The following is a 9,870-nucleotide window of genomic DNA, read 5'->3' on the forward strand; positions in this document are numbered from 1 at the left end:
TTACAAATAAACCATTTTAATAGATATGCATTTGGCACATGCCACCCATTAGTTATAAATAAATTACAAAAGAATAATTATGTGGCCATAACACCATTAAATTATTACATATTATAGAAGATAAAATATCCTTTATTTTTAGTTGAGTCTTTCAAGTTATCTTATTATATGTTATAAACCTAAATATCATGTTGGCGCCCTTTATACCCTTTTATCTTTATTTTTTTTCACTATCATAGTTCTAAACAACACATAGAGCAACAAGATTATGATCTACTTAATTTTAATTATTTGACAATATATTTTATTAACATTTTACTTAATAATAGAAAAAATTTCTCCTTTTTTATAGTTTATTTATTTGTATTATTTGAGGACATGATTGTAAAAAGGAGAAATTTTTTTAATAGAATTACCATAATCTTTAGATGTTTAACCAACAGATGATATAATCTTGATGGTGATAGACCTTTTTTGGGTACCATACCATTGGACACTATAATCATCCTTTGCAATATATATATATAATGGAAAAAAGTTATAATATTTTTTGTGTTCTTATTTATCTGTATTAATTGAGGAAATGATTGTTAAAAAAAAAAAAGACCACAATTTTTTTTTAGGAAACTTGCTATGATTTCATATTTGTAATATACATATGATACAAGCTTGATGTTGGTAGACCTTTTGTGTACAATACCATAGGACATTATAATTATCTTTTATATTCTATCTAAAAGAAACAATTGTATCTTATCCTATTGTAGATGGAGAGTATTTTTCATCTTTTGAAAAATGAATAATGTTTTAATGGTGTCGTGTATTTTGTGTCCACTATTGTTGACAATGTAATTTATGCTCTATCCTTGTAATCAATGGTTATCTTATCATGTAAAAATAAATAGTTATGTGAAATTGAAAAACAAGGTTTGGAAGAGTTTCAACTTTAGGGAATTATATAAATAGTACTTGGATTTGAGATTGAGTTTAAACCATATAATATTTTTTTAGGCATAACTAGCCCTCATTCTGAAGGATATTTGCGATATCTCCTGTAATGACCTGAAAATCTTAATATGTATTTCAAGGAAAGAATTTTAAGTTTTTATGTTGCTTTAAAAGTATGAATATTTAATTTCTAATATTTGAGAAAAATTAACTTCACCAATAAATTTAGAAGGGTTGAGAAACATACTTTAGCCTGTAAGCACGACTTACTCAGAAGTCGATCGAAAAAATTACTAAATCATCGAGTTTTACATCAAGTAATTATCAAATTGATAAATGACACTTTAAAGATATAATTTGATAAATCTAATCATACCATTAAATTTGTATCGAAAAATAATCCGAAATAGAGTATAAGATTATTTAAATCTGCATTCGGAAAAAACAACTCTCGAAATGACTCTTACGTCTCACTTAAGTTATAAATATTTGAATTTTATTAGAAAAATCTAACTTTTTTCTTATTCTCCTCTCAAAATAAAACTTATCCCTTTTCCTTTAAAATTTGCAAATCAGATTTACGCCGAACTAGAACGATTCAAACTTTACCGCAAGAAGGAAAGTCGCACATGTCGTTAAGGACTACACGTGGACACAAAGAAATTCGATTTTTGTCAGAAGAAAAATTTAGAGATTGGTTGGAGACGATGTTAAAGTCCATTCAACTATCGAATATAGCTCGAAGTAGGTTTCCTTCCTTTCTACCTTCTAGTCATGCAATAATTTCATGAAAAATCTATGCGATCTTCGATAAATCGATTGTTTCATTACATTTATATATATATTTAAACGTATTAGATCATATTTGCATGGTTATTTTTTATTTATTTTAATTCATTTGATATATTTGATGTATTTTATGCATTTTATGAGTACTATAAGGTTTGTATCGATTTATGTCAAGTTTCAACGAATCAACAATTCAAAAATAAATAAATAAATACATAAATAAATCCAAATGTTGAGTTTAGTTTCAATTTTTATTTGTATTGTTTCTATATAGTATGTATACATATTTTCTACTTTTATTTCATTAAAAATAATTAAGTAATTTTAAATTACTTTAAGTTCTTTAATGAAGTTAAGGTTTTACCCCCCCCCCCCCGGTTTCAAAATCTTTGGAATGGTTTTAAGATTCAAATCTCATCGTATCAAAATGTGATTTTTGGTTTAAAAAATAAAATGTAAAATTCGATGTTTTATCCCGATTTTCAAAATGTGATATCTTAAGCGTTCCTTTAAATTAAGTAATAAAAAAATGTATGGTGTTTCTCATGTTGTCGAGGGCATTCATGTATAAAAATCCATTTTTAATTTCGACAACTTTGAAAGAATCATTTTTTTTATATTTAGTCAAATTTTCACAGATTTTCAACTTTTATGTCTTATGATTTTATCGTGTTTTCCGAGTCTTTTGACTCAATTAAAATCATCAAATGAAATTAGTTGATACCTTATGAGTTTCAAATTACTTTAAAAGTAAAATTACTTTAATAGATATGTAGGAAATTAGATGATAGATTGATCGATTTGATTGATGGATTGATAGAGAAAACGTATGTTCTCGACTGATTAATGAAATAGTGCCTCCAATTCTACATAGTAGCTATGCACGTAAAACATGATAGATAAATAAAAATATGAGATGGTTAAGGGATGAAAATGACAGATAATTGTCACTAGAGGACACTACTAAACCTTGTTTGTATTTTCGATTAAAAGAAATGATATACTACATACAAAATAAACTATTTTGTTTATTAGAAAAGATTCGTAGAAAACCCATAAAGAGTAACATTTTGCTATGTATCCAGAAATGGCGAGCCAATCTAAAATAGCGCTAGATGTCATATACTCTTCAGTAGTATAGGATATCTTAGAATATATTACAGCTTATGAGATCTAAGAATTTCTCCTACTTATTTTTTGGGAAACGTTATACGTAAAGGCAACCTCTGTATAATATAGAGGTATGTGGGATTTACATGTATTGCCTCTTGATAGACTTCGATACGAGGGGTCTCCTGGGCTAGTTAGTGATCATTGTTAGTCTGTAGTTGTCAAACGGTCGACTTCATCGTTAGTTGAACTCAATGTTAAATTCTTAGTCAATGGTCAATCTGAGCCGGATAAATGGTCATCTAACTGTGGTATGCTAGATTGGCCACAAAATCAGATTATAACGATGAAATTTCACGTCGGATTGAAAGTCTAAAATAACGAATTGCCCTAGTCGAGGCGGTTATATCGGCTTGTTCCTCTGTTGTCTTGTTCTTACTATGTATCTTTTATTTATTTTTGTAATGTTGATAGATGTTTCCATTTGAAATATGCAAACGTTACTTTAAATGATAGAAATGATAGATTGAAAACTTTTATAATTGTTTATTAAGTATGATTAGACATTTATCGTATGATACAATATGAAAAACTTGCATTATTTAATTGTTCTGGTGATTTCTCGTGCATGTATAACTCGTTGTTACAATAACGTTCATCCTGCTGAATAACATTCTTTTGTTACTCACCCTATCCTTCACCTATCAGATTATTCAATTATTGAAGAGTCGTTCTTCAAGGAGTCGTTTGAGGAGGATCAGATTGATGTCTTGTCACTGTCGTGTCTTTAAGGATTAGTAGAGGATCCTAGCCATTTTTACTTGTAGATAAGAACTATGTTAGTTTAGAAAATTTTGAAATCTAATGTATTATGAGATTGAGGATTTTGATGATATCAATGGTTGGTGGTTGTTTCGTTTACTCTAAACTCTTGTTTAGCTATTAGTCCAATGTTTGTTCCGCTGCGTATATATATTTTTTTATAAGTATTATTGCTTATGGATGTTCTATTAGGTTGTATGATTGCTTACCTCAAACCTCGATATTCTAATTGATGAATCATAGGGATTCGTGTCGGGATTTCGAGGCATAACATCGTGGTATCAAAGCTCAATATTAGTTCCGAATGGACGAGAACTCTTCGATGTTTATAAATCTGTTAGAATCTAAATTGGAGATAGGATCAGGAATAGTAAGAAATACATTAAAGATATGAAATATAAGACAATAATTATTTGATGAATTAATGGACTGAGTAGTATTAAATGAAATATGTTTGAATGGATAAATGCTTGATGGGTACTTTGCCTAAAATTTAATGAAATGTCTTTTGGATTTGGAGAAATTATAAATGTAGACACCCAAATTTGATTAGGCCCTCGACGCAAAATGCCTAAAAAAATTGTAAAAATTGCATCTCAAAGCCCATACCTCCAAAAGTCCTATCTTTCAATAAATACCCCAAGCACACTTACACGGTTCATGAGTGGATCTTTCTACACTCCCCAACCCAACCTAAACCCATCACCTAAGCCCATTCAAATTAACCCTATTCATCAATACACCTAAGCCCAACCTGCAACATAAAAACTCAACCATTATTTAATCTAATCCACTACCAAATCCCAAAGCCCAACTCATTACCCAAACCCAATTCAACCCAACCCAACCCAACATCATACCAATCATTATGATCATCAAGGGGGACACATGTCACCACCTCAATTCACCTCCCTCATCCCTAACCTATCCCATCACCTTTTTTCTAAACATCATCTACCCACACCCCTAACCCATACCTCCCCCTAATCTACCCACATCAACCCATCAGCTTTTCTTTAAAAAAATATAATCTACCCACACTCCTAACCCATACCTCTCCCTAATCTACCATCATCATTTCCTACAAAATCCGTATCTACAATCTAAACCTACACCCCTCTTCTCAAATCAAACACGTATCCTCTCCTATCAACTCATCTCAACCCTTCATTTTCACCCATCTTAACACATGGCATTACCTCTCACATCCTCCCAAAATATCAACCACCCTTTTATACCCCACATTCTCTCAAATCCAAAACTACTCCCCAAACACTTAACCCATCCATCACTCTCTTATATCCCATCCTCATCATTTATTATCTTTCACCTAACACTCAATCCAATGGGTTGAAAGATCCAACCCATTTGGGTTGTAAAACAACTCATTTACCCTTTTTTACATAAATACCCTTTAATCCCCTCTAATTTACCCCACCTTTCTTTTAAACCCTACACCATTCTACCATTTCTATTTATTTCACCCAATCTTACCTCTAAAATAACTCCTCAACTCCTATTTTCCACTCACAACCCCTAATGAAAAAATCAAAATCCAACCCCCAAAAAAGATAAAAAAAAAAAAAAGAAATCACCTCTACTCTCAACTGACCTCCATTACCTTCAACTTCAACTCTTAACTTCTTCTCAAGCAAATCCAAGAAGGTCAAAGGGATTCATCAAGAAAAGTCAAAGAAAGTCAACAAATGAGTAAGGTGGGTTTGGACAAAAGAACACCCCCTCCAACTCCCCTTCTCTACTCATTCCTTTCTCTATACTTTTGCACACACCACAATGATTTGAGTTATTTAAGGGCCCTTTTTGTAATAAGAGTGCCCTCTATGGATTGATTCAACATCAAATCCCCTCATACTTGAGGGCACATATTGGACTTTTTCGATTCTTTTTTTATATTATTTTCAAAAGATGACCGAATTCGAGGTTACCACCAATGGTGGATGGAGTAGGGTGCCTAACCCCTTCCTTACTCCATAAATTACCTAGATCAAAATTTGGGCCATGTACTTTATCCGTAGAAGAGTCATCAAATGTCAAAATGACATACTTTTTGAAAAATATGACATCGGGTAACCATTCACACCCATTTTCAAATATGAATGGTGAAGACTCCAAAACACCCCAAAGTGGAAGGATATTTTAAAAATGATGAAAATTATGTGTCCACAATAAAGATTGTTTAAATTATAGATTTTATTAGATGGTTGGTAGAGGAAGGCCAAGCAAGAGGCCCCAACCCACAAATGCAAGGACATTTGAGGTTAAACAACCAATAGAGATAGAATTGATGATGCAAGCTACAACTGTTATGTCCTAGAACTAGGAAAGAAAACAAGAAAGGTAGATGAAAATGATAGAAGATCAGGCGGCCTTGATGAGATAGTTAACTAGGATCATAGGGGGCAGAATTAGTCAGGTATACATATACCTAAGGTTGCTCCGGAACACACCCCCGACTCCACACCTGATCAGGGTATACTCCCACCAGCACAGATATCGAGATATGTGCAGTTAATGTAACCATCATATCAAGGTCTTGCAGGTACTCTTTTAAGAGAGTATAGGAGTATGAGGCCACCCAACTTTGATGGAATTACGGATCCCACCATGGCAAAGGAATAATTGGAAGAGTCCGACAAATACTTATGCACAATGAAATGTTTAGACACCTAAAATGTCTTGTGTGCATTTTTCATGTTTTAGAAAGGTGCAACACATTGGTGGATAAGAGTGAAGGACAATCAATCGAAAATCCAGAACAATTGGATGATCTTTTAGAGATGTTCTTAGAGAAGTATGTTCCCGCTAGCTCCAAGGATAGAAAAAGGATGGAATTTGATAGGTTGGCGCATGGCAACATGTCCGTGGACCAGTATGAGTCTCGTTTTACTGAATTGGCTCGTTATGCTCCGGAGTTGATTTCCACCAACCAGATGAAAGTCAAGAAGTTCGTTAAAGGGTTGAAAATCACCTTCAAGAGTAGGATGGCAGCATTTGAGACTACTAGCTACTCTAAAGTAGTCACGAGATCCCAAATGATAGAAATGACAGATAAGGTCATCCACGAACAGAGTACTATGATGAAGATGGTACCCTCACCGGCTAAGAGATAGATGATTTACAAACCCAGTAGTTCAAGACAGTAGCGAACCAGCCAACCATAGGGTCAGGACAGTTTCCGACCCCCAGTATCTATAAGCCACTACCCGTAAAGGACAACTATTCCAATATAAGGCAGGAGACAAGTTACTCGCGAGCAAAATCAAATGATTAGAGGCTAGGGACAGACTTTGAGGCCTCATGTTTAGATTGTTAGACCCCCACTACCACCATAGATGACACCTATGGGTCAGACCAATAGGGAATCGATTAGATGTTATGAATGCAGAGAGTTAAGACATCTAAGAAGACAATGCCCAAGATCTCCCAATAGACCCGTGATTCGATGACCCAGGCTATGCTATGGCGCAAGCTGACGCTACAGCTTCAAAGGATGTCGTGTGAGGTATAATCATGTTATACAATTGTTTAGCACATGTACTGATTGATTCGAGTTTCACACATTCATTTGTACCGTCTAGCATAGTAAAGAAGTTAGAACTTTCTACAACAGACACCAATAGAACATTTTCGTTGATGACTCCCCTGGGAAACAAAACAATACCACATCAGGTGTGTAACGCGTGCATTATCAAGATATGAGATAGTTCGTTTGAATTGGACTTGATAGTCTTAAAATTTCGAGATTTCAACATCATCCTAACTATAGATTATTATGCCAAGATAGTTAGGTTTGGTATGCCGGGACAGCTAGAGTTGAAGTTTAAGTTTAAGTTTAAGAGAATTCAGAATCGTGTAATCCAAGTAATAGAACTATCTAGGAATGGGGTTGATTTGGATAGATTGTATGGTATGAATGCTATCGTTAGTGAAACAAAAGAAGAATCACTGAAGGTAAAGACAATCTGAATAGTATGCAATTATTCCGATGTCTTTCTTGAAGAGTTACCTAGGTTACCCCCAACTAGGAAGAATGACTTTTTGATTAAACTGATCCCAGGATTTAGACCCATATCGATTCCACCTTATCGAATGTCCCCAACGGAAATGAAGAAACTAAAAAGTCAATTGAAAGAGTTGATAAGTTTGGGTTTCATTCGTTCGAGTAGCTCGCCTTGGGGTGCTTTAATTTTATTGTTGAAGAAGAATAATGGGTGAATGATGTTATGCATTGACTATCGAAAATTGAATTAAGTAACTATAAAGAACAAGTATCCGTTCCCCCAAGGTTGATGATCTTTTTGATTAACTAAGAGGTTCAATGTACTTCTCAAAAAATTGATCTAAGAATGGGATACCACCAGTTGAGGATCAAAGATGAGGATATTTCGAAGATAGTATTCCGAATACGATTAGAGCACTTTGAGTACCTAGTAATGTTGTTTGGTTTGACTAATGCACCTGTAATGTTTATAGACCTTATGCAACGAGTCTTTTGAAATTTCTTGAATGTCTTTATTGATGATATCTTGATCTATTCGAAAATAGAGTTTGAGTATGAGGATCATTTGAATATCATACTTCACAGGTTGCACAAGGAGAAGCTTTATGCGAAATTCTTTGAGTATGAATTTTGGTTAGATGAAGTAAAGTTCTTGGGTCATGTGGTTTCCAAGAATAAAATATTTGTGGACCCGTTCAAAGATTGAAGCATACATGAACTAGCAGAGACCGATTACAATTACTGAGATCAGGAGTTTTCTTGAACTTGCGGGATATTATCGTAGGTTTATAGAAGGATTCTCCAAGATATCTTCGTCATTAATGAAGTTAACTCAGAAAGGGATCAAGTTTGAATAGACCGATAACTGTGAAACATCATTCCAAGAGTTGAAGACTCGATTGACCACGAACTCATTTTGATAGTCCCTAAATCAGGAGAGAAATATATTATTTATGCCGACGCTTCTCATACGGAACTTGGGTGTGTATTAATACAGGATGGTCGGGTAATTGCTTACGCGTCGAGACAGTTGAAGATCCATGAGAAGAACTGTCATACCCATGATTTAGAATTGGTGGCTATAGTGTACGCACTCAAGGTTTGGAGATACTAATTATTTTGGGAGACTTTCGAAGTATATTCAGATCACAAGAGCCTCAAGTATTTATTTTCGAAGAAGGATTTAAACATGAGGTAAAGTTGATGGATGGAATACCTAAAATACTATAACTTTACATTCCATTACCATCCTGATAAGGCCAATATAATAGCAGACGTTTAAGTAGCTTACATGAGATTACAATCCTAGATTGTTGTGAGGGTTATTGAAGCCTAGAAGATGGATATAGAATTGGAAGGGTATTAAGAGAAAGTCGAGGACCTTGGTGATCAGAATTGGAGAATTCATGATGATGGTAGCCTACGGTTCAAAAGTAGACTTTGGGTTCCTTGCGACGTTTTATTGAGAAAAGACATAATGAATGAAGCCCATAAGTCACATTTTTCTATTCATCTTAAGAGTACCAATATGTATCAGGACATGAGAAAATTTTGGTGGCCAGGGATGAAAAAATATATTACCTAGTATGTGAGTCGTTGTATGACATGTCAGCAAATAAAGGCTGAGCATAGGAGACCTATAGGACTGTTGCAACCACTTCGTATTCCAGAATAAAAATGGGAGCACATGACTATGGATTTTGTTAGTGGGTTGCCGAAGGTTAGTAATGGGATTAATGTTATGTGGGTGGTTGTAGATAGACTTACTAAATTTACTCATTTTCTACCTATCAAGATGACCTATATTGTAAATAAGCTGAGCATGATTTATGTCTCAGAGATTGTGAAGTTACATGGAGTCCTAATTTATATTGTATCTGATCGGAATTCACGTTTTACATCTTAATTCTAGTAGAGTTTTCAAGTTGCATTTGGTGCAAAATTGAAAATGAATACAGCATTCCACCCCACAGACTGATGGGCAGTCAGAACATGTTATTCAAATATTGAAAAACATGTGTGAAGGCTTATGCACTAGATTTTGGAGGTAACTAGAAGAATCATTTGGTAATAACTGAATTTGCCTATAACAATAGTTACCAATCTAGTATAAGCATGGCATCATTTGAAGCGTTATATGGTAGACCGTGCATATCGCTGAATTATTGGGCAAAAGTCGG

The sequence above is a fragment of the Akebia trifoliata genome, chromosome 12 (genome assembly GCF_017979445.1).
Source record: "Akebia trifoliata isolate Shusen 1 chromosome 12, ASM1797944v1, whole genome shotgun sequence".
NCBI classification, from domain to species: domain Eukaryota; kingdom Viridiplantae; phylum Streptophyta; class Magnoliopsida; order Ranunculales; family Lardizabalaceae; genus Akebia; species Akebia trifoliata.